The sequence below is a fragment of the Panulirus ornatus genome, chromosome 11, assembly GCF_036320965.1.
Source record: "Panulirus ornatus isolate Po-2019 chromosome 11, ASM3632096v1, whole genome shotgun sequence".
Lineage (NCBI taxonomy): Eukaryota > Metazoa > Arthropoda > Malacostraca > Decapoda > Palinuridae > Panulirus > Panulirus ornatus.
Window position 1 is genome coordinate 63,769,961 of NC_092234.1, and position 25,530 is coordinate 63,795,490.

General features: G+C 41.9%; 1 protein-coding gene across 4 annotated transcripts in view; it reads left to right on the top strand.

Annotated features, from left to right (window-relative positions):
* Nucleotides 1-25,530, top strand: part of LOC139751609 (uncharacterized) — a 430,524-nt gene that overhangs the window by 323,941 nt on the left and 81,053 nt on the right. The gene's annotated exons all lie outside the window — the stretch shown is intronic.

Genomic DNA, 25,530 nt, shown 5'->3' on the forward strand with positions numbered 1-25,530 from the left:
ATGATAGATATCAATGAAGTTGTAACTGGAAGATTTAAATGTAGCTGTTGTTGTTAAAGGAGAGATGATCACTCTTATGAGGTATTTAGATAGCGTAAGGCCTTGAAACTGATTAGATTATACATAAAATCAAAGCAAAAGCAGCCAGGGTGTAGGATCAAATGTTCCACATCAAGTTATTTAAGTCTGAGCAATATCCACCTGGTCGTGGTATCCTACAGTTGTCATGAGTGAATGAAAGAATATAGTGGAGCTGCTGGATGTAGAATGATAGAAGGAATGGTATACCACAAGTTAACATAGAAATTCTGAAATTAAATTGTATATGGTATCAATAAAGAGTACTTGAAAGTCAAAGAAATCCAAAGAAGAAGCATTACCAAGTTGATTGTTTATTTTGTTGAGAATAAATGCTTACTTGAAAGTCTTTCTTAGGGTTACAGAAAAGAAATATTTGGGGAAGCGTATGAAATAGAAATGGAAATACAAAAATGAATTAGATTTCTTTAAAGAAGTAATGCAACTTTAGTCGACTGGGCGGAAAGCTTTGAGTACAAGCACAAAAAGATCATTTCTGGAGTGATTTCAATGAAATTGGATGCTGAGGAACTTATAGTATCTTGAAGAAATGTTGTCATGCAATATCTAAAAGGCCATATATATATATATATATATATATATATATATATATATATATATATATATATATATATATATATATATATATTTTTTTTTTTTTTTTTTTTTTATACTTTGTCGCTGTCTCCCGCGTGCGAGGAAGCGCAAGGAAACAGACGAAAGAAATGGCCCAACCCCCCCCCATACACATGTACATACACACGTCCACACACGCAAATATACATACCTACACAGCTTTCCATGGTTTACCCCGGACGCTTCACATGCCCTGATTCAATCCACTGACAGCACGTCAACCCCTGTATACCACATCGTTCCAATTCACTCTATTCCTTGCCCTCCTTTCACCCTCCTGCATGTTCAGGCCCCGATCACACAAAATCCTTTTCACTCCATCTTTCCACCTCCAATTTGGTCTCCCTCTTCTCCTCGTTCCCTCCACCTCCGACACATATATCCTCTTGGTCAATCTTTCCTCACTCATTCTCTCCATGTGCCCAAACCATTTCAAAACACCCTCTTCTGCTCTCTCAACCACGCTCTTTTTATTTCCACACATCTCTCTTACCCTTACGTTACTTACTCGATCAAACCACCTCACACCACACATTGTCCTCAAACATCTCATTTCCAGCACATCCATCCTCCTGCGCACAACTCTATCCATAGCCCACGCCTCGCAACCATACAACATTGTTGGAACTACTATTCCTTCAAACATACCCATTTTTGCTTTCCGGGATAATGTTCTCGACTTCCACACATTTTTCAAGGCTCCCAAAATTTTCGCCCCCTCCCCCACCCTATGATCCACTTCCGCTTCCATGGTTCCATCCGCTGACAGATCCACTCCCAGATATCTAAAACACTTCACTTCCTCCAGTTTTTCTCCATTCAAACTCACCTCCCAATTGACTTGACCCTCAACCCTACTGTACCTAATAACCTTGCTCTTATTCACATTTACTCTTAACTTTCTTCTTCCACACACTTTACCAAACTCCGTCACCAGCTTCTGCAGTTTCTCACATGAATCCGCCACCAGCGCTGTATCATCAGCGAACAACAACTGACTCACTTCCCAAGCTCTCTCATCCCCAACAGACTTCATACTTGCCCCTCTTTCCAAGACTCTTGCATTTACCTCCCTAACAACCCCATCCATAAACAAATTAAACAACCATGGAGACATCACACACCCCTGCCGCAAACCTACATTCACTGAGAACCAATCACTTTCCTCTCTTCCTACACGTACACATGCCTTACATCCTCGATAAAAACTTTTCAGAGCTTCTAACAACTTGCCTCCCACACCATATATTCTTAATACCTTCCACAGAGCATCTCTATCAACTCTATCATATGCCTTCTCCAGATCCATAAATGCTACATACAAATCCATTTGCTTTTCTAAGTATTTCTCACATACATTCTTCAAAGCAAACACCTGATCCACACATCCTCTACCACTTCTGAAACCACACTGCTCTTCCCCAATCTGATGCTCTGTACATGCCTTCACCCTCTCAATCAATACCCTCCCATATAATTTACCAGGAATAGTCAACAAACTTATACCTCTGTAATTTGAGCACTCACTCTTATCCCCTTTGCCTTTGTACAATGGCACTATGCACGCATTCCGCCAATCCTCAGGCACCTCACCATGAGTCATACATACATTAAATAACCTTACCAACCAGTCAATAATACAGTCACCCCCTTTTTTAATAAATTCCACTGCAATACCATCCAAACCTGCTGCCTTGCCGGCTTTCATCTTCCGCACAGCTTTTACTACCTCTTCTCTGTTTACCAAATCATATATATATGGATGTGGAAAGGGAGCTGTGGTTTCGGGCATTATTACATGACAGCTAGAGACTGAGTGTGAATGAATGGGGCCTTTGTTGTCCTTTCCTAGCGCTACCTCGCACACATGAGGGGGAAGAAGGATGTTATTCCATGTGTGGCGAGGTGGCGATGGGAATGAATAAAGGCAGACAGTGTGAATTGTGTGCATGTGTATGTATGTATGTGTCTGTGTGTGTATATATATGTGTACATTGAGATGTATGGGTATGTATATTTGCGTGTGTGGACGTGTATGTATATACATGTGTATGGGGGTGGGTTGGGCCATTTCTTTCGTCTGTTTCCTTGCGCTACCTCGCAGACGCGGGAGACAGCGACAAAGCAAAAAAATATATATAAGAGCAAGGTTATTAGGTACAGTAGGGTTGACGGTCAAGTCAATTGGGAGGTAAGTTTGAATGGAGAAAAACTGGAGGAAGTAAAGTGTTTTAGATATCTGGGAGTGGATCTGGGAGCGGATGGAACCATGGAAGCGGAAGTGGATCATAGGGTGAGGGAGGGGGCGAAAATTCTGGGAGCCTTGAAGAATGTGTGGAAGTCGAGAACATTATCTTGGAAAGCAAAAATGGGTATGTTTGAAGGAATAGTGGTTCCAACAATGTTGTATGGTTGCGAGGTGTGGGCTATGGATAGAGTTGTGCGCAGGATGGATGTGCTGGAAATGAGATGTTTGAGGACAATGTGTGGTGTGAGGTGGTTTGATCGAGTGAGTAACGTAAGGGTAAGAGAGATGTGTGGAAATAAAAAGAGCGTGGTTGAGAGAGCAGAAGAGGGTGTTTTGAAGTGGTTTGGGCACATGGAGAGGATGAGTGAGGAAAGATTGACCAAGAGGATATATGTGTCGGAGGTGGAGGGAACAAGGAGAAGAGGGAGACCAAATTGGAGGTGGAAAGATGGAGTGAAAAAGATTTTGTGTGATCGGGGCCTGAACATGCACGAGGGTGAAAGGAGGGCAAGGAATAGAGTGAATTGGAGCGATGTGGTATACCGGGGTTGACGTGCTGTCAGTGGATTGAAGCAAGGCATGTGAAGCGTCTGGGGTAAACCATGGAAAGCTGTGTAGGTATGTATATTTGCGTGTGTGGACGTATGTATATACATGTGTATGGGGGGGGGGTTGGGCCATTTCTTTCGTCTGTTTCCTTGCGCTACCTCGCAAACGCGGGAGACAGCGACAAAGTATAATAAATAAATATAAATATATATATATATGCGTAGGAGGGTGGATGTGCTGGAAGTGAGATGTTTAAGGAAAATATGTGGTGTGAGGTGGTTTGATCGAGTAAGTAATGTAAGGGTAAGAAACATGTGTGGAAATAAAAAGAGTGTGGTTTAGAGAGCAGAAGAGGGTGTTCTGAAATGGTGTGGTCACATGGAGAGAATGAGTTAGGAAAGATTGACCAAGAGGATATATGTGTCGGAGGTGGAGGGAACGAGAAGTGGGAGACCAAATTGGAGGTGGAAAGATGGAGTGAAAAAGATTTTGAGTGATCGGGGCCTGAACATGCAGGAGGGTGAAAGGCGGGCAAGGAATAGAGTGAATTGGATTGATGTGGTATACCGGGGTTGACGTGCTGTCAGTGGGTTGAATCAGGGCATGTGAAGCATCTGGGGTAAACCATGGAAAGTTGTGTGGGGCCTGGATGTGGAAATGGAGCTGTAGTTTCGGGCATTATTGCATGACAGCTAGAGACTGAGTGTGAACGAATGAGGCCTTTGTTGTCTTTTCCTAGTGCTACCTCGCACACATGAGGGGGGGGGGATGGTATTCCATGTGTAGCGAGGTGGCGATGGGAATGAATAAAGGCAGACAGTGTGAATTGTGTGCATGGGTATATATGTATGTGTCTGTGTGTGTATATATATATGTACATTGAGATGTATAGGTATGTATATTTGCGTGTGTGGACGTGTATGTATATACATGTGTATGGGGGTGGGTTGGGCCATTTCTTTCGTCTGTTTCCTTGCGCTACCTCGCAAACGTGGGAGACAGCGACAAAGCAAAATAAAAAAAAATAGTTTCTTTTCTTTTAAACTATTCGCCATTTCCCGCGTTAGCGAGGTAGCGTTAGGAACAGAGGACTGGGCCTTTTTTGGAATATCCTCACCTGGCCCCCTCTGTTCCTTCTTTTGGAAAAAAAAAAAATACATATATATATATATATATATATATATATATATATATATATATATATATATTTTATTTGCTTCAGCAGCAATGCTGCCTTTAGGAGTATTTTAAAGAGTTCAAGGAAATGAGCTCCAGACTGATGTAGGTAAAAATGAAAGTGGATTGTGAAAGATGGGTGATTATTAGTGCTTATGCACCATGTCATGAGATGAAAGATCATGGGAAGCAAATGTTTTGGGAGCAGCTGAGTAAGTGAATCAGCAGTTTTGATGCAAAATGGGTGATTTAAATGCAAAGATGAGTGGTTTGGCAGCTAAGGGTATAATTTGTGGCCATTGGGTTTTCATGAATGAAAATGGTGAACAGCTTGTGGAGTTGTGTGTTGAAAAAAATGCTGATGATTGGAATGAGTGGTTTAAAAAAGAGGGACATACACAAGGGTATGTATATGAGCAGAAAAGATGGCCAGCAGGCACTATTTGACCACATACTAATTAATAGGTGTGAAAAAGAGAGATTTCTGGATTTGAATGTGCTAAGAGGGGCAGCTGGTCAGATGTGTGATCATTCATTACCTTGTGAAGGGGAGGGCAAATAATAGTTAAGGTTTTTAGAAGAGAGCAAATGGTACGGGTGAGAAGAGAGTAGTAAAAGTAAGTGCACTTGAAAAAGAGACTTATATGAAGAAATATTAGGAGAGATTGAGTTAGGTGAGAGTAAACGAAATTAGGGGAGTGAATGAGGAATGGGAGATATTTAGGGAAGCAGTGCTGGTATCTGCAAGAGATGTGTGTGGCATGCATAAGATGAGAAGTAGACAGGTTAGAAAGGGTAGTAAGTCGTGGGATGAAGTAGTAAATTGCTGGAGAAAGAGAAGAGGGAGGTGTATGGGCAGTACTTACATGGTAGAAGTGCAAATGATTGGAAGATGCATAAGAGAAAGTGGCAGGAAGTCAAGAGGCAAGTGCAGGAGCTGAAAAAGAAGGCTATCATGTGCAATGCACCAAAACCATAGCTCCCTATCCACATCCACACCCCAGAGACCTTTCCGTGGTTTACCCCAGACATTTCAAATGTCTTGGTTCAGTCCATTGACAGCACATCGACCCCGGTATACCACACTATTCCAATTCACTCTATTCCTTGCACACTCTCACCTTCCTGTATGTTCAAGCCCCGAACGCTCAAAATCTTTTTCACTCCATCTTTCCATCTCCAATTTGGTCTCCCACTTCTTGTTCCCTCCACCTCTGACACATATATCCTGTTTGTCAACCTTTCTTCACTCATTCTCTCCATATGTCCAAACCATTTCAATACACCCTCTTCTGCTATCTCAACCACACTCTTTTTATTACCACACATCTCTCTTACCCTTTCATTACTTACTCGATCAAACTACCTTTCACCAAATGTTATCTTCAAAACATCTCATTTACAACACATCCACCCACCTCTGCACAACCTCATCTATAGCCCATGCCTCACACCCATATAACATTGTTGGAACCACTATACCTTCAGACATACCCATTTTTGCTCTCTGAGATAACATTCTCACCTTCCACACATTCTTAAACGCTCTCAGAACCTTCGCCCCTCCCCACCCTGTGATTCACTTCTGCTTCCATGGTTCCATCCACTCCTAAATCCACTCCCAGATATCTAAAGCACTTCACTTCCTCCAATTTTTCTCCATTCAAACTTACTTCCCAATTAACTTGTCCCTCAACCCTACTGTACCTAATAACTTTACTCTTATTCACATTTACTTTCAGCTTTCTTCTTTCACACACTTTACCAAACTCAATCACCAACTTCTGCAGTTTCTCACCCGAATCAGCCACCAGCACTGTATCATCAGCAAACAACAACTGATTCACTTCCCAAGCCCTCTCATTGACAACAGACTGCATACATGCCCCTCTCTCCAAAACTCTTGCATTTACCTCCCTAACCATTCCATCCTTAAACAAATTAAACAACCATGGAGACATCAAACCCCCCTGCCACAAACCGACATTCACTGGGAACCAATCACTTTCCTCTCTTCCTACTTGTACACATTCTTTACATCCTTGGTAAAAACTTTTCACTGCTTCTAGCAATTTACCTCCCACATCATATACTCTTAATACCTTCCACAAAGCATCTCTATCAACTCTATCATATGCCTTCTCCAGATCCATAAATGCTACCTACAAATCCATCTGTTTTTCTAGGTATTTCTAACATACATTCTTCAAAGCATACACCTGATCCACACATTCTCCACCACTTCTGAAACCACACTGCTCCTCCATAATCTGATGCTTTTACATGCCTTTACCCTTTCAACCACCACCACCACCACCGCCACCAACAGCAAGGTAGTGCCAGGAAAAGACAAAAGAGGCCACATTCGTTCACACTCAGTCTTTAGCTGTCATGTGTAATGCACCGAAACCATACCACCCTTTCCACATCCAGGCCCCACAGAGCTTTCCATGGTTTACCCCAGATGCTTCACATGCCCTGGTTGAATCCAGTGACGGCACGTTGACCCTGATATACCACATCGTTCCAGTTCACTCTATTCCTTGCACGCCTTACCCCCATTTGCTCAAAATCTTTTTTACTCCAATTTGGTCTCCGCTTCTCCTTCTTCCCTCCACCTCTGACACATATATCCTCTTTGTCAATCTTTCCTCCCTCATTCTCTCCATGTGTCCAAACCATTTCAACAAATCCTTCTCTCCTCTCTCAACCACACTCTTTTTATTACCACACATCTCTCTTACCCTTTTAGTACTTACTCGATCAAACCACCTCACACCAGGTGTTGTCCTCAGACATTTCATTTCCAAAACATCCACCCTCCTCTGCACAACCCTATCTATAGCCCATGCCTCGCAACCATATAACATTGTTGGAACTACTATTCCTTGAAACATATCCATTTTTGCTCTCTGAGATAATGTTCTATCCTTCCAAGCATTTCTCAACGCTCCCAGAACCTTTGTCCCCTCCCCCACCCTGTGAATCACTTGTGCTTCCATGGTTCCATCTGCTGCTAAGTCCACTCTCAGATATCTAAAACACTTCATTTCCTTAAGTTTTTCTCCATTCAATCTTACCTCCCAATTATCTTGTCCCTCAACCTTACTGAACCTAGTAACTTTGCTCTTATGCACATTTGCTCTCAATTTTCTTCTTTCACATACTTTACCAAACTCGGTCAGCATTTCTGCAGTTTCTCACCCGAATCAGCCACCAGCGCTGTATCATCAGCAAACAACAACTGACTCACTTCCCAAGCCCTCATCCCCAACGGACTTCATATATATATAATGTTAATGTGCTGAGAGGTGCAACTTGAGGGATGTCTGATCATTATCTTGTGGAGGCGAGGGTAAAGTTTTGTAGAGGTTTTCAGAAAAGAAGAGAAAATGTTGGGGTAAAGGGAGTGGTGAGAGTAAGTGAGCTTGGGAAGGAGACTTGTATGAGGAAGTACCAGGAGAGACTGAGTGCAGAGTGGAAAAAGGTGAGAAGAAAGGACGTAAGGGGAGTGAGGGAGGAATGGGATGTATTTAGGGAAGTAGTGATGGCTTGCGCAAAAGATGCTTGTGGCATGAGAAGCGTGGGAGGTGGGCTGGTTTGAAAGGGTAGTGAGTGGTGGGATGAAGAAACAAGATTATTAGTGAAAGAGAAGAAAGAGGCATTTGGATGATTTTTGCCAGGAAGTAATGCAAATGACTGGGAAATGTATAAAAGAAAGAGGCAGGAGGTCAAGAGAAAGGTGCAGGAGGTGAAAAAGAGGGCAAATGAGAGTTAGGGTGAGAGAGTATAATTAAATTTTAGGAAGAATAAAAAGATGTTTTGGAAGGAGGTAAATGAAGTGCATAAGACAAGGGAACAAATGGGAACATCACTGAAGAGGGCCAATGGGGAGGTGATAACAAGTAGTGGTGATGTGAGAAGGAGATGGAGTGAGTATTTTGAAGGTTTGTTGAATGTTTGATGATAGAGTGGCAGATATAGGGTGTTTTGGTCGAGGTGGTGTGCAAAGTGAGAGGGTTAGGGAAAATGATTTGGTAAACAGAGAAGAGGTAGTAGAAGCTTTGTGGAAGATGAAAGCCGGCAAGGCAGCAGGTTTGGATGGTATTGCAGTGGAATATATTAAAAAAGGGGGTGACTGTGTTGTTGACTGGTTGGTAAGGTTATTTAATGTATGTATGACTCATGGTGAGGTGCCTGAGGATTGGCGGAATGCATTCATAGTGCCATTGAACAAAGGCAAAGGGGATAAAGTTGAGTGCTCATATTACAAAGGTATAAGTTTGTTGAGTATTCCTGGGAAATTATATGGGAGGGTATTGATTGAGAGGGTGAAGGCATGTACAAAGCATCAGATTGGGGAGGAGCAGTGTGGTTTCAGAAGTGGTAGAGGATGTGTGGATCAGGTGTTTGCTTTGAAGGATGTATGTGAGAAATACTAAGAAAAGCAAATGGATTTGTACGTAGCATTTATGGATATGGAGAAGTCTTATGATACAGTGATAGAGATGCTCTGTTGAAGGTATTAAGAATATATGGTGTGGGAGGCAAGTTGTTAAAAGCAGTGAAAAGTTTATTATCAAGGATGTAAGGCATGTGTATGAGGAGTAAGAGAGGAAAGTGATTGGTTCTCAGTGAATGTAGGTTTGCGGCAGGGGTGCATGATGTCTCCATGGTTGTTTGATTTGTTTATGGATGGGATTGTTAGGGAGGTGAAAGCAAGAGTTTTGGAGAGAGGGGCAAGTATGCAGTCTGTTGTGGATGAGAGAGCTTGGGAAGTGAGTCAGTTGTTTTTCACTGATGATACAGCACTGGTGGCTGATTTGGGTGAGAAACTGCTGACTGAGTTTAGTAAAGTGTGTGAAAGAAGAAAACTGAGAGTAAATGTGAATAAGAGCAAGGTTATTAGGTACAGTAGGGTTGAGGGACAAGTCAATTGGGAGGTACGTTTGAATGGAGAAAAACTGGAGGAAGTGAAGTGTTTTAGATATCTGGGAGTGGATTTGGCAGCAGATGGAACCATGGAAGTGGAAGTGAATGATAGGGTTGGGGGAGGGGGGCGAAAGTTCTTGGAGCATTGAAAAATGTGTGGAAGGCGAGAACGTTATCTCGGAAAGCAAAATTGGGTATGTTTGAAGGAATAGTGGTTCTAACAATGTAATATGGTTGCGAGGCATGGGCTATAGATAGAGTTGTGCAGAGGCAGTGGATGTGCTGGAAATGAGATGTTAGAGGACAATATGTGGTGTGAGGTAGTTTGATCGAGTAAGTAATGAAAGGGTAAGAGAGATGTGTGGTAATTAAAAGAGTGTGGTTGAGAGAGCAGAAGAGGGTGTTTTGAAATGGTTTGGTCACATGGAGAGAATAAGTGAGGAAAGATTGACAATGAGGGTATATGTGTCAGAGGTGGAGGGAATGAGGAGAAGTGGGAGACCAAATTGGAGGTGGAAAGATGGAGTGAAAAAGATTGTGAGTGATTGGGGCCTGAACATGCAGGAGGGTGAAAGGCGTGCAAGGAATAGAGTGAATTGGAACGATGTGGTATACTGGGGACGACGTGCTGTCAATGGATTGAACCAGGGCGTGTGAGGCATATGGGGTAAACCATGGAAAGTTGTGTGGGGCCTGGATGTGGAAAGGGAGCTTTGGTTTTGGTGCATTATACATGACAGCTAGAGACTGAGGGTGAACGAATGTGGCCTTTGTTGTCTTTTCCCAGCGCTACCTCGCGCACATGTGGGGGGAGGGGGTTGTTATTTCATGTGTGGCAGGATGGCGACGGGAATGAATAAAGGCAGACAGTATGAATTATGTACATGTGTATATATGTATATGTTTGTGTGTGTATACGTTGAGATGTTTAGGTATGTATATGTGCATGTGTGGACATGTATGTATATACATATGAATGTTGGTGGGTTGGGCCATTCTTTTGTCTGTTTCCTTGTACTACCTTGCTAACGCGGGAGACAGCGACAAAGTATAATAGATAAACATAATATATATATATATATATATATATATATATATATATATATATATATATATATATATAGGTAGAAAGAGTACTTCCCACGTATTCCCTGCTTGTCGTAGAAGGCGACTAAAAGGGAAGAGAGCAGGGGGCTTGAAATCCTCCCGTCTCGTTTTTTTTGATTATCCAAAAGAAGGAACCGAGAAGGGGGCCAGGTGAGGATATTCCCTCAAAGGTCCAGTTCTCTGTTCTTAACACTACCTTGTTAACGTGGGAAATAGTGAATAGTATGAAAGAAAAGAAAGATATATATATATATATATATATATATATATATATATATATATATATATATATATATATATATATATATATTTATATATATATGTGTGTGAATATATAATGATGATACAGCACTGGTGGCTGATTCGGGTGGGAAACTGCAGAAGTTGGTGACTGAGTTTGGTAAAGTGTGTGATAGAAGAAAGCTGAGAGTAAATGTAAATATGAACAAGGTTGTTAGGCTTAGTAGGGTTGAGGGACAAGTCAACTGGGAGGTAAGTATGAATGGAGAAAAACTGGAGGAAGTGAAGTACTTTAGACATCTGGGAGTGGATTTAGCAGCGGATGGAACCCTGGAAGCGGAAGTGAGTCACAGGGTGGGGGGAGGGGGCAAAGGTTCTGGGAGTATTGAAGAATGTGTGGAAAGCGAGAATGTTATCTCGGAGAGCAAAAATGGGTGTTTGAAGGAATAGTGGTTCCAACAATGTTATATGGTTGTGAGGCATGGGCTATAGATAGGGTTGTGCAGAGGAGGGTGGATGTGTTGGAAATGAAATGTTTGAGGACAATATGTGGTGTAAGGTGGTTTGATCGAGTAAGTAATGAAAGGGTAAGAGAGATGTGTGGTAATAAAAAAGAGTGTGGTTGAGAGATCAGAAGTGGGTGTGTTGAAATTGTTTGGTTACATGGAGAGAATGAGTGAAGAAAGATTAACAAAGAGGATATATGTGTCAGAGGTAGAGGGAACGAGGAGAAGTAGGAGACCAAATTAGAGGTGGAAGGATGGAGTGAAAAAGATTTTGAGTGATTAGGGCCTGAACATACAGGAGGGTGAAAGGCATGCAAGGAATAGAGTGAATTGGAACAATGTGGTATACCGGGGTCGACGTGCTGACAGTGGATTGAACCAGGGCATGTGAAGAGTAAGGGTTTAAACCATGGAAAGTTTTGTAGGGCCTGGATGTGGAAAGGGAGCTGTGGTTTTGGTGCATTACACATGACAGCTAGAGACAGTGTGAATGAATGTGGCCTTTGTTGTCTTTTCCTAGCACTACCTTGCGCGCGGGGGAAGGGGGTGGTATTTTATGTGTGGTGGGGTGGCAACGGGAATGGATGAAGGTAGCAAGTATGAATATGTACATTTAAGGGTAAATGTGAATAAGAGCAAGGTTATTAGGTACAGTAGGGTTGAGGGTCAAGTCAATTGGGAGGTGAGTTTGAATGGAGAAAAACAGGAGGAAATGAAGTGTTTTAGATATCTGGGAGTGGATCTGGCAGCGGATGGAACCATGGAAGCAGAAGTGGATCATAGGGTGGGGGAGGGGGCGAAAATTCTGGGAGCCTTGAAGAACGTGTGGAAGTCGAGAACATTATCTCGGAAAGCAAAAATGGGTATGTTTGAAGGAATAGTGGTTCCAACAATGTTGTATGGTTGCGAGGCGTGGGCTATGGATAGAGTTGTGCGCAGGAGGATGGATGTGCTAGAAATGAGATGTTTGAGGACAATGTGTGGTGTGAGGTGGTTTGATCGAGTAAGTAACGTAAGGGTAAGAGAGATGTTTGGAAATAAAAAGAGCGTGGTTGAGAGAGCAGAAGAGGGTGTTTTGAAATGGTTTGGGCACATGGAGAGAATGAGTGAGGAAAGATTGACCAAGAGGATATATGTGTCGGAGGTGGAGGGAACGAGGAGAAGAGGGAGACCAAATTGGAGGTGGAAAGATGGAGTGAAAAAGATTTTGTGTGATCGGGGCCTGAACATGCAGGAGGGTGAAAGGAGGGCAAGGAATAGAGTGAATTGGAGCGATGTGGTATACCGGGGTTGACGTGCTGTCAGTGGATTGAATCAAGGCATGTGAAGCGTCTGGGGTAAACCATGGAAAGCTGTGTAGGTATGTATATTTGCGTGTGTGGACGTATGTATATACATGTGTATGGGGGTGGGTTGGGCCATTTCTTTCGTCTGTTTCCTTGCGCTACCTCGCAAACACGGGAGACAGCGACAAAGAAAAAAAAAAAAAGTATATGTCTGTGAATGTATATGTATACTTTGAAATGTATAGGTATGTATATGTGTGTCTGTGGGCGTTTACGTTTATACATGTGTATGGGGGTGGGTTGGGCCATTCTTTCGTCTGTTTTCTTGCACTATCTCGCTAACGCGGGAGACTCACTAAGTATAGTGAAAAAAAAATATATATTTAGTTATATAATTTTAGACTGTGTTTTATGGAAGAAATCTGTTTCATAAGGTGTAAACAGTTCACAAAGTTTCAACTCTTAGCGCAAGCATGTAGACCTGTATACTTTCTCACCGGAATGCCAGAGCAGAATTTACAATCCTGGCTGCTAAAGGGAAAGTGGGGGGGTGCTGTGTGCTTAAGGAGGGTTATGCAGGATGGTTGGCTTAGGTAGCAAGATGTGTTTTTAGATATTTCCCTTATGCTCTCATGTCTTGATAGTTCATTCATAATGATGTGGTTGATGATAGGATGTTCTTTAAAGTTATCTGAGGATAGGTTAAAGTTTATTGATATCAGCAATCGAGGAAAATTAAAAGACTACAGGTAGCATAATCCAATTAGGGATACAATGTGACTTGGTTTTTAAGGTGTAAAGGGGGATCATTTTTCCTGCCAATGCTTTGCAATCACATTACTGTGGTTACCGAATGACTGTGCCAATGGCATTTCTTGGTTTTTGTTTTACCTGCCTGACTGATGTATAAATCTTTACATGTCTTACATTTAGCAGTATAGTGTAAGCAATCCTAATTTTCTGAATTTGCCCAATTTATACCAAGGTCTTACTGAGTGTTTTTATATTGGAAGGCAACATTTAAATCACTGTTTTTTAGTAGCTGTCTTATATTAGCTAAGCTAGGAGAACAGACATTTATTTCTATCATCATTTTCCACATTTTGTGTTACTAGATGCAGAAATGTCTTCCTGGCTTTCCAGTAAGCCTTGTTCACAAACCACTTTGGGAACATGAAACATGAAACCCTAAAAGTACATTTTATATGTTTAAGTTAATATTTTAGGCTTGTGGGATCACAAAGCACGGGCGATAAGTAATCAGATTTTGTAGTTATCATCACATCAAGAAACAGTAGTTTGCTCTCTTGTTCCCATTCAGTCTTGAACTTGATAGTGGGTGAATGTTATGTAATTCACTGATGAAAACATCACAGTCTTAGGAAGATGGCCTTAAGGACTACACATTGTCAACTTATCTAAACCATCCTAAAATTTGGCTTAGAGACATTGATGATATGTGGTCCATAAGGCCATCTTCCCAAGATTGTGATGTTTCCTTTAATGAATTAAATGACATTTACCCCACCATTATGTTCAGTATTGAATGGGAGCAAGAATGTAAATTGCCATTTTTTGATGTAATGAAAGCAAGGGAATCTATTCTCTTATCCTTGTAGATCTACAGGAAGTGTACCAATGCTGAAAGTTATATTAATTATTTTTCAGTTCTTCATCATTCTGTAAAAATATGTATAGCTATGTCCATGTTTTCAAGAGTATTGCATATATGTAGTCTCACAAGCCTAAAAGATAAATGTAATCATATATAATGTACCTTAGGAATTTATGCCATCCCAAGTGGTTTGTGAGGCTTACTGTTAATCCAGGAAGACATTTTATACATATAATAACAATAATTTAGAAAAGTGAATGTAGGTTTGCGGCAGGGGTGTGTGATGTCTCCATGGTTGTTTAATTTGTTTATGGATGGGGTTGTTAGGGAGGTGAATGCAAGAGTTTTGGAAAGAGGGGAAAGTATGAAGTCTGTTGGGGATGAGAGAGCTTGGGAAGTGAGTCAGTTGTTGTTCGCTGATGATACAGCGCTGGTGGCTGATTCATGTGAGAAACTGCAGAAGCTGGTGACTGAGTTTGGTAAAGTGTGTGAAAGAAGAAAGTTAAGAGTAAATGTGAATAAGAGCAAGGTTATTAGGTACAGTAGGGTTGACGGTCAAGTCAATTGGGAGGTAAGTGTGAATGGAGAAAAACTGGAGGAAGTAAAGTGTTTTAGATATCTGGGAGTGGATCTGGCAGCGGATGGAACCATGGAAGCGGAAGTGAATCATAGGGTGAGTGAGGGGGCGAAAATCCTGGGAGCCTTGAAGAATGTGTGGAAGTCGAGAACATTATCTCGAAAAGCAAAAATGGCTATGTTAGAAGGAATAGTGGTTCCAACAATGTTGTATGGTTGTGAGGCGTGGGCTATGGATAGAGTTGTGTGCAGGATGGTGGATGTGCTGGAAATGAGATCTTTGAGGACAATATGTGGTGTGAGGTGGTTTGATCGAGTAAGTAATGTAAGGGTAAGAGAGATGTGTGGAAATAAAAAGAGCGTGGTTGAGAGAGCAGAAGAGGGTGTTTTGAAATGGTTTGGGCACATGGAGAGTATGAGTGAGGAAAGATTGACCAAGAGGATATATGTGTCGGAGGTGGAGGGAACGAGGAGAAGTGAGAGACCAAATTGGAGGTGGAAAGATGGAGTGAAAAAGATTTTGAGTGATCGGGGCTTGAACATGCAGGAGGGTGAAAGGCGGGCAAGGAATAGAGTGAATTGGATCGATGTGGTATACCGGGGTAGACGTGCTGTCAGTGGATTGAATCAGGGCATGTGAAGTGTCTGGGGTAAACCATGGAAAGGTGTGTGGGGCCTGGATGTGGAAAGGGAGCTGTGGTTTCGGGCATTATTACATGACAGCTAGAGACTGAGTGTGAACGAATGGGGCCTTTGTTGTCTTTTCCTAGTGCTACCTCGCACACATGAGGGGGGAGGGGGATGTTATTCCATGTGTGGTGAGGTGGCGATGGGAATGAATAAAGGCAGTGTGAATTGTGTGCATGTGTATATATGTATGTGTCTGTGTGTGTACATATATGTGTACATTGAGATGTATGGGTATGTATATTTGCGTGTGTGGACGTATATGTATATACATGTGTATGGGGGTGGGTTGGGCCATTTCTTTCGCCTGTTTCCTTGCGCTACCTCGCAAACGCGGGAGACAGCGACAAAGCAAAATAAATAGATAAATGATTTAGAAAAGGATGAGTGATAAAAATGTTTAATTTTGTCCTATTTTTCTAACTTAGCTAATTTAAGAGTTATAAAAAAACAGTGCTTTTAATGTTGCTTTCCAATATAACAATACTATTAATAAGATCTTAATTAAAAGTAGGCCAGATTATCAGAAAGTTTGGATTGTTTACACCATTAAATGTGAGGCATGTAAAGATGTATATATTGGTGAGACAGGTAAAACAGAAACCAGATGGTATTAGCAGTCATTCAGTATGAACAGATGACCACAGCAATGCTGTCATTAAGCTCTGGTAGGAAAATGATCACCCTTTAAACCTTAACAGCCTAGTAACATTGTGCCCCTCATCAGATTATGCTACCTGTAATGTCATTGAATGTCTAAATTGCTAATATTGATAACTTCAACCTGTTCCTAGGTAACTTTAAAGCTCATCCTATTATGAACCAAATCATTATGAAAAAACAAACAAACTATCTGACAAGATATCATAGGGAAAGAAGTTGAACTTCAGTCTTGCTACACAGGCCAACCAACCTTGCAAGGCACTCCTCAGTTTCCCTTTAATAGTCAGGGACATAGCTTCTGCTCTGGCATGATGGTGAGAAGCTGAACAGGTCTGTGTGCTTTGTGAATTGCTTACTCCTGAGGAGGCGAATTTCTTTAGTGAAATATGTTGTAAAGTTTCAATAAACTAAATTATATGAACTCCTACTAAAGTGTGGTTACTCCTTCATAAAATTATCATGGACTAGTATGATTGTCATACTATCAATATATGCATATATATATGGTGTTTCTGGCCTCTGCCTGCTCAAGGTTCCACCACAAGTGAAGTCTTTTTTTTTTTTTTTTCAAGACTATATCATTGATAGTACAGTCTCGTCATATAACTTCTTATTTCAAAGGTGACTACATTTTCCTGTTACTGGGAAACACCAGGTAACACCCCAAGATTTTTTTTACAGAAATTGATAATAGGGTAATTATAGGCATATAAGTATTTGTACCTATGTAGATGAATATTTGTATGTATGTATATCCATACATACATACAGTTGGCCAATATACTTGGTGCAGAGGTAATTGCATTTTGTGAGATGTAGCAACAATGTGGTTGTATACATTGCAGTATTTGGAAATGAATGGCCCAACAACAACTCAATAATTGCCAGAATGAGGTGATAACTAAGCAACCTTCTCTTATGAATATTGATACTTCCTGTTTGATTAAAGTTTTCATTAAAATTATGAAATGTAATGTTATTGCCTTCTCTACTATGTGCTGGAATGTGGTAGTGGTGGTAGCGAGGAGGTGTGCTGTAAAGAGACCAAGGGGTTAGTGGTATGGAGCAGGGGTTCCCCTAGTGCATGAAATGAGGGGAATTCCCCAGTTAGTGAAGGTTATTGTGTTAGTAAGCAGATCTTTTTGCTTCTGTGAATACTGATATATCATGTTTGGTTGGAGTTTATATTAGAATTATGAAATATAATGTTTTCTACTCTGATGTGCTACTTGCTGGACATCCAAGTGGTAGTGGTTGCGAGATGGTGTGACGTAAGGAAACTGGGGCTGGTCATGGAGAAATGGGATTCACTGCTCGGGGGATAGGAGAGGGGGAGGAATCACCAATCATACTATCATGTTACGTAAGGAGTGGTACATAATGTATATATGCCGGTATTTCCTATTTAGTGTAGTTAATACTCAGATGAACAAATATAATAGTATTGCCTCTTCCCTGCTGTGGTATGTTATGTCGACTTTTGCCCCAACCTTAGGCCTTAAGATATATTCCAGGGAAGTTACATCTCAAAATGGTGTTGGTGATGTTTTATGAGGAGAAAAGTTATTTATATGCATTACTTTTATGCAGTAACAATATGGTGTAAGAATTTTATTGTATAGTAGTTTAATCATGAGAGCTGATGTGTTTTGCCACATTTAAAGTTATATTTGCTAAAGGGATGTATTTTGTGAAATTAGCTCCTATGGATCTGCTCAGACAATGGATTCTGGCTTTAAGTCTTAACTGTGAGTCTGAATTGGACCAGAGGGATAAGTTAGATATGAAATATGGACTCTGAGCTAAACTTCAAGGCAACCTGATATACTTTTCTTTTTCTCATCAAGAACAAGTAATACCTAGCTTAAAGCCTGTTTTATTATCTCATGATGACTCACAGTACTATGCACATCTCTATGAAGATAGTTCTTGCCATTACCACAACCACAGCATCACAGTCACACCACACTCTATTGTAGAGGCAGCAGAGAATCACACCACCCTCCATGATAGAGGCAAGGATGGATCACACCACACTCTATAATAAAGGAAGGGGCATATCATACCATGCTCCACAATAGAGGCAGATTTCACCACACTCCATGATAGAGGAAGGGGTGGATCACACCACACCTCACTATAAAGGCAGGAGTGGATCACACCACACTGGATGATGGAGACAGGGGTGGATCACATCATACTTTACAGTAGAGGCTGGGGCAGATCACGTAACACTCCACATACCACACTCCACAAAAAAGGCTGAGGCAGATCAAACCATGTTCCACAATAGAGACATGGACAGATCACACCACATTCCATGATAGAGGCAGGGACAGATCATACCACACTCCAAGATAGAGGTGGGGGTGGATAGCTCTCCATGATAGAAGTTGGAGTAGATTACACTGCACCTCACAAGAAAAGCAGGGATGGTTCACACCACACATTATGAGACAGGACAGATCACATCACACTCCATGAGAGAGGCAGTAGATTGGATGACACTCAACATTGGAGGCAGGGATGGATCAGGCTACATTTCACAATAGAGGCAAAGGTTGGTCACACTACATTCCAATATAGAGGTGGGAGCAGAGTACACCACACTCCACAAGAGATCTAGGGGTGGATCACACAACACTCCATGATAAAAGAAAGAGGGAACCACATCAGATCTCATAGTAGAGGGAGGGAGGGATCACACCACTTTCCACATTAGAGACAGGGGGAGATCACACCGCACTCCATGATAGAGGCAGGGATTGATCACACCACACTCCATGATAGAGTCAGGGGTGGATCACACAACACTCCATGATAGAGGCACGGACATTCACATCGCACTTCACAATAGAGGCAAGGACAGATCACATCACACTCCATGATAGAGGCAGGGACATATCATATCACACTCCATGATAGAGGTAAGGCTGATCACACTACACTCCACAGTAGAAGAAGGAATGGATCACACCAAACCCTGTAATAGAATTGGGTGGATCACACCATACTTCATGATAGAGGCAGGGGCAAATCACACCACACTCCTTGATAGTTTCGAGCAGATCACACCATACTCCATGATAGAGGCAGGGGTGAACCACACCACATTCCATAAAAGTCATGGGCAGATCACACCACACTCCACGATAGAGGCAGAGATGGATCACACCACACTTCATGCTAGAGATATAGGCAGATCTCACCCCACTCCATGATAGAGTTGGGTGGATCATGCCACATTTAATGATAGAGGCAAGGACGGATCACACCACACTCCACAAAAGACGCAAGGGCAAATCAAACCACACTTCATGATAGAGGCAGGGACGGATCACACTCTGCACTCCACAATAGATGCAGGGATGGATCACACCACACACTGTGATGGAAATAGGGGCTAATTACACCACACCTCATGATAGAGGCAGGGGTGAATCACATCACACTCGTCAATAGAGTCGGGCAGATCACATCATATGCCACAACAGAGTCAGGGCCAGATCACACCACACTCCATGATAGAGGCTGGGATAGATCGCACCACAATAGAGGCAGTGGCGAATCACACCACACTCCACAATAGAAGCAGGGGGGGATCACACCACACTCCACAATAGAGGCAGAGGTGGATCACAACAAACTCCATGATAGAGGAAGGGTCAGATCACACCACACTCCATAATAAAGGTAGGGATGGATTACACTACACTTTACAATGGAGGTAGGGGTGGATCAAACCCAACAACTCCATGGTAGAGGTAGAGATGCATCACACCACACTCCACAATTGAGGCAGATGTGAATCACACTCTCCACAATACAGGTAAGGGCGGATCACACCACACTTCACGATAGAGGCAGGAATGGATCACACAACACTCCATGATAGAGGCAAAGGTGAATCACACCAAACTCCATGATAGAGGCAGTGGCAGATCACACCACACTCCATGATAGAAGCAGATAAGAATCACACTCTCCACGATAGAGGTAGGGGCGAATCACTCCCCACTCCATGATAGAGGCAGGAATGGATCACACCACACTCCATGATAGAGGTAGGGGCGGATCACACCACACTCCACGATAGAGGCATGGACAGATCACACCACACTTCACAACAGGGACAGGGACAGATCAAACCACACTCCACGATAGAGATTGGTGGATCACACCACTCTCTATGATAGAGGCAGGAATGGATCACACCACCCTCCATGGTAGAGGCAGGGGCAGATCACACCACACTCAATGATAGAGACAGAGGTGGATCACACCAAACTCCATGATAGAGGAAGGGCGGATCACACCATACTCCACAATAGAGGTAGGGATGAATCACACCACACTCCATAATAGAGGCAGGGATGGATCACACCAGACTTCCCCACGATAGAGGTAGGGACCCATCACACCACACTCCTTGATAGAGGCAGATATGGATCACACTCTCCATGATAGAGATAGGGGCAGATTAGACCACACTCCATGATAGAGGCAGGAATGGATCACACCCCATTGCATGATAGAGTCAGAGGTGGATCAAACCAAACTTTATGAAAGAGGCAGGGACAGATCACACCACACTCCACAATAAAGATGGACGGATCACACCACACTCCATGATAGAGATGGGCGGATCACCCCACACTCCATGATAGAGGCAGGGGTGGATCACACCACACTCCAAGATAAAGGCAGGGGCATATCACACCACACTCCACAATAGAGGCAGGGATGGGTCACACCACATTCCAAGATAGAGGCAGGAACAAATCACATTACACTCCACAAAAAAGGCAGCAGCGGATCACACCACACTCCACAATAAAGGCAAGAATGGATCACACCAAACTCCACAATAGAAGCAGGGACGGATCACATCATACTCCATGATAGAGGCAGGGGCAGATCACACCATACTCTACGATAGAGGCAGGGACGGATCACACAACACTTCACGTTAGAGGCAGGGGCAGATCAGCCCATACTCCACAATAGAGGCAGGGGCAGATCACTACACTCCACGATAGAGGTAGGGACGAATTATACCATACTCCAAGACAGAGGTAGGGACGAATCATACCATTCTCCAAGACAGAGGCAGGGGTGGATCACACCATACTCCATGATAGAGGCAGGGGCAAATCACACCATTCTCCACAACAGAAATAGGGACAGATCACACCACGTTCCACGATAGAGGTAAGGACGGCTCACACCACACTCCACGATAGAGGAAGGGACGGATCACACCACACACCACGATAGAGGTAGGGACGGAACACACCACACCCCACGATACAGACGGGCGGATCACATTACACTCCACGATAGAGGCAGGGGCGGATCACACTACACTCCATGATAAAGGCGGGGACGAATCACACCACAGTCCACGATAGAGACGGGCGGATCAAACCACGGTCCATGACACAGACAGGGGCAGATCACACCACACTCTATGATAGAGGCAGGGACAGATCATACCACACTCCACTATACACACAGGGTGGATCATACCATACTCCAGGATAGACATAGGGAAGGATCCAGGAGTTTTGGAAAAGAAAGAGGGGGTAGTGGTCGGTTGATCTGGATTACAAGTAAGCAAAGTTTACAGAGGCTTATCCCAGAATTTGGGGCAATTTTTGACTCTTTATTTAATATGCATGGAAGTTATGTTTGTTTACCATACTCTTTATCAGTAATAATAAAAAATCTCTTTTCATTATATCACTGGAAATGTGTGGGCCAGTAGTTATCACCAAGGTCAGCAAGTGCAACATGAACACATTTATTGAAATTTTGTGTGTAATTCATCAGTAAGTAACTGTGGTGATCCATTTAATCGTTAAAGCTACTCTCCACTCACAAGTTGCTCATATAATCAGCCAACAGTCCATCTAAATCCCTACCACTGTACCTGTTCCCCAACTATCTGTGTGGAATAGTACAGAAATTTAGGAAAGATGCAGCTCAACATTAGAATGTGAAGGTCTCGTCGAGATTGTGAAGCTATGGATTGAGGGGGAGGGGGTGGAAAGAGACACTAGGGTGTGAGTTGGTGTCTCCATACTGGACCAGAGAATATTTAGAAATGCTCAGGCATGTTTTGATAACATCTGAAGCATAAACCTAAGTATCTACAAGACAAAATTCACTCGTATCTAACATTTATTGCATTTTATTATTCAAAGACTTAGAAAACAATCAAAGGTAATTGTAGTAATCTTTGACATGGCAGTTACTTTTAAAGACAAAATTCATAATGAAATTTCAGCAGTATATTTATGTTGCTTTTGTGATTTATTCATTAACATCATGTTGTGGTGCAAAATGCTGCAGTGATAATACTGATGATGATTATTGACCCAGTTTTTCTTGTTCAATTTTTTATGCATCTCATTATTTTCCTGACTGATAATCCCAACTTGAGCAGTTTTCATAAGATGTTTTCGCCGAATTGTTGTGTTTACATATGTTGCATACACACTTAACCATCCTCGGATATTGTATGTTGCATAACGAAAGGTTGAATTCAGTTTCTTATGTCTCATCCTAATTAAAATATTTATTGTATAACACAGATATTCATTGAAAAACCTTGAAAGATTTATTTGAATTATGATTCACATTCATTTCTAACCTCAACATCAGTTTAAACCTGAAACAAATTGCATCTCTATTGTTATTTTTAAAGTTTTGCAAAGACGTGACTCTAAGTTAGACTCATTCTTTTTGTCAGGAGCATACAGTTAGCTGCATTTGCTTTAGGAATTGACAAAAGTGGCGCCAGCACTCTTATACCCACCCACCTTAGACACACCCCTGGACCACTATCTAAAAACTTTACTGTCTCCCTCACAGCTTTCCCTGGTATAACCTGTCACTCCACTATAACCTACCATCCTCCAACTATAATAGCATCCTCTGTAATAAACCTACAACACATAGTTACCTTGTTATCTATAAGTAACTCCATCCCCCTCCTCACAGTTCATGTCATCCTTGTCACTACCTCACAACCCTCCATTATTCATGTTTCCATTGATGATGGAAAGAGAGATGGGACAGGGGAACGGATAGCTTGAAATGGAAGAGAAGATGAGTGTGCACAGGCGTATGATTAATTTTTTTTTTTTGTATGTGGGTGATTTTCTGGAAGTGGGTGCCTTATTAGAAAAAAAATCTGATAGGCTAGGTGTGTGTGTGTGTGTGTGTGTGCGTGTCTGTTTATTCGTTTTTTGTTGTTTACTGAGCTAAGCCAAACATTATTCATTGCATGCATAGATGGATGACAAGCCTTCCTGAGTGTTTTGAGGCTTTGAGGGAACCAAGGGTGTTCTGTTTTTGTACTGTTGTCAAGATGTCATATTTGTCTGCAGTTCATATCGTTGTCTTCAAGTCTTTGACACACTTTCTGGGCTACTTTTCATAGGTATGAAGCAACTGGTTTAATCTTCAATCATTTGTGCTGTCGCATGGTGTTTTCAGTGTAAGAGCATTTTTCATTTTTGATGAATCCAAGAGTTTTATTTTGTACCCTCTGTACCTGCAGCATGTTTGATTTAGAGGTGAGCATTGATGGTATTAATAAGTTAGGATAGGTATTATTATGGCCATGACTACTTGTAATTTTTGGTTCTCTGGAAGGTGCCAGAGTCTATACAGACTGGTTAGGGCTGCTTTTCCTTGTGTGGATATATTAATGTCAATGTGTGACCCAGGATTCTGTAGCTCTTCTTGTGCACAATTATGTTAACCTTCTATGCTTATGACCTTGGGTTTTATTCTTCCTAGTACTACTACAGTACATTTCTCTATGTTTGTTTTCATTTTCTAGTCCTTTATGAATTTGTTTAGTGTGGTTGCCTCAGTCTGTACTTAATGAGTATGTTTGGGAGAGAGTTGTTCGATACTTAATGTTTGAGTGACGTCTTCGGCACAGATGTCTGTGCTCATGACACCAACTGGTAGGGCAATGCCAGCTGTGTTAAGTTATGAATAATGTTGGTAATTGGAAGCTGCCCTGGGTTACCCCACTTAACAAATGGAATATAGGTGATGTTTGATGCAGAATTGATGATGATTTCTGCAGTACGTTGGTTTAGAAAGTTACACAGCATCCTTTTTGTGATCTCGGGCATGCTTGCTTGTAGTAATTTATAGTGCAGGTCGTTTGCCCACACTTCGTCAAAGGATCTATTCATTGTCTCAGGGAATAGTTAATTTTTTTTCTACCACTGTTGCAATTGCTGAGGTGATGCTTTTGCCTAATTGGAAGCTGTATTGATTAGAGGTTATTGTTTTCAAGGTGTCCTCTTAACCTTACGTTCATAATTCTTTCAAAAAATTTTCTTGGAGCTTCAGTTCAAGGTCTGCTTTTGGCATTACTGGTTATGGTATCATTGTTACTTTGGCCTCTTTAAACATTCTGGGAAAGTATCCTGTGCCTAAGCATAGTAATGAGGTGTTAAGATACTGAAGTCCTTTTGGAGGTAGTTTGCTAATTTGCTTCTTACCTATTTTACTTTATCCCAGGGCTGAGTTCTTGGTTTTCTGATTGGCTGTACGAAGTTCCGGCAAGTCAGTTGCCATCGAGAAGCACTTGTTAGGTGACAGGGTCTGTTGTTTGGTGTGGAATGATTCGCTGTTCAGAGTCAGCCTGTTGATTATTCTTTCTTGTGATCTTGGTTATAGTTTCTGTTCTCTTCAGCATAATTTTGAACATTGTTTTCCATGAATTCTGTTGCCTTATCTTTATCAACATCATTTTTGCTGGGATTCCCATGGAAGTGCCTGACTCCTTGTCAGAGTGCTTTAGGTCACTATATTTTTGCACTAAAAGGTTGATTATATGTTCCTGGTGAAGGTTAATTTGTCCTCTTGCTTTTTCCATTAAGGTCTGCTGGAGGCCTTTACACTGTTGGTATAGAGCATATATCCAGCCATAGGAGGTGTTGTAGTTTAGAATATTGGTGAAACACGAATTTAGTTTCTATTATTTCGTGAGTGGGTGGAGGGTAAGATAATGTCTTATATCTGTTGATGGGGATTGCATCTGACCGTGCATCTTGCATCTTCGATGGTTTCTTATTACGTATCTAGATCTAGGCCTAGTGACCTCATCATAACCCATGACTCTCTCTCTCTCTCTCCATATCTATTTTTGTCAGCCACATCAATAAACACTATGACCCTGTCACTGTCACCCCCATTAGC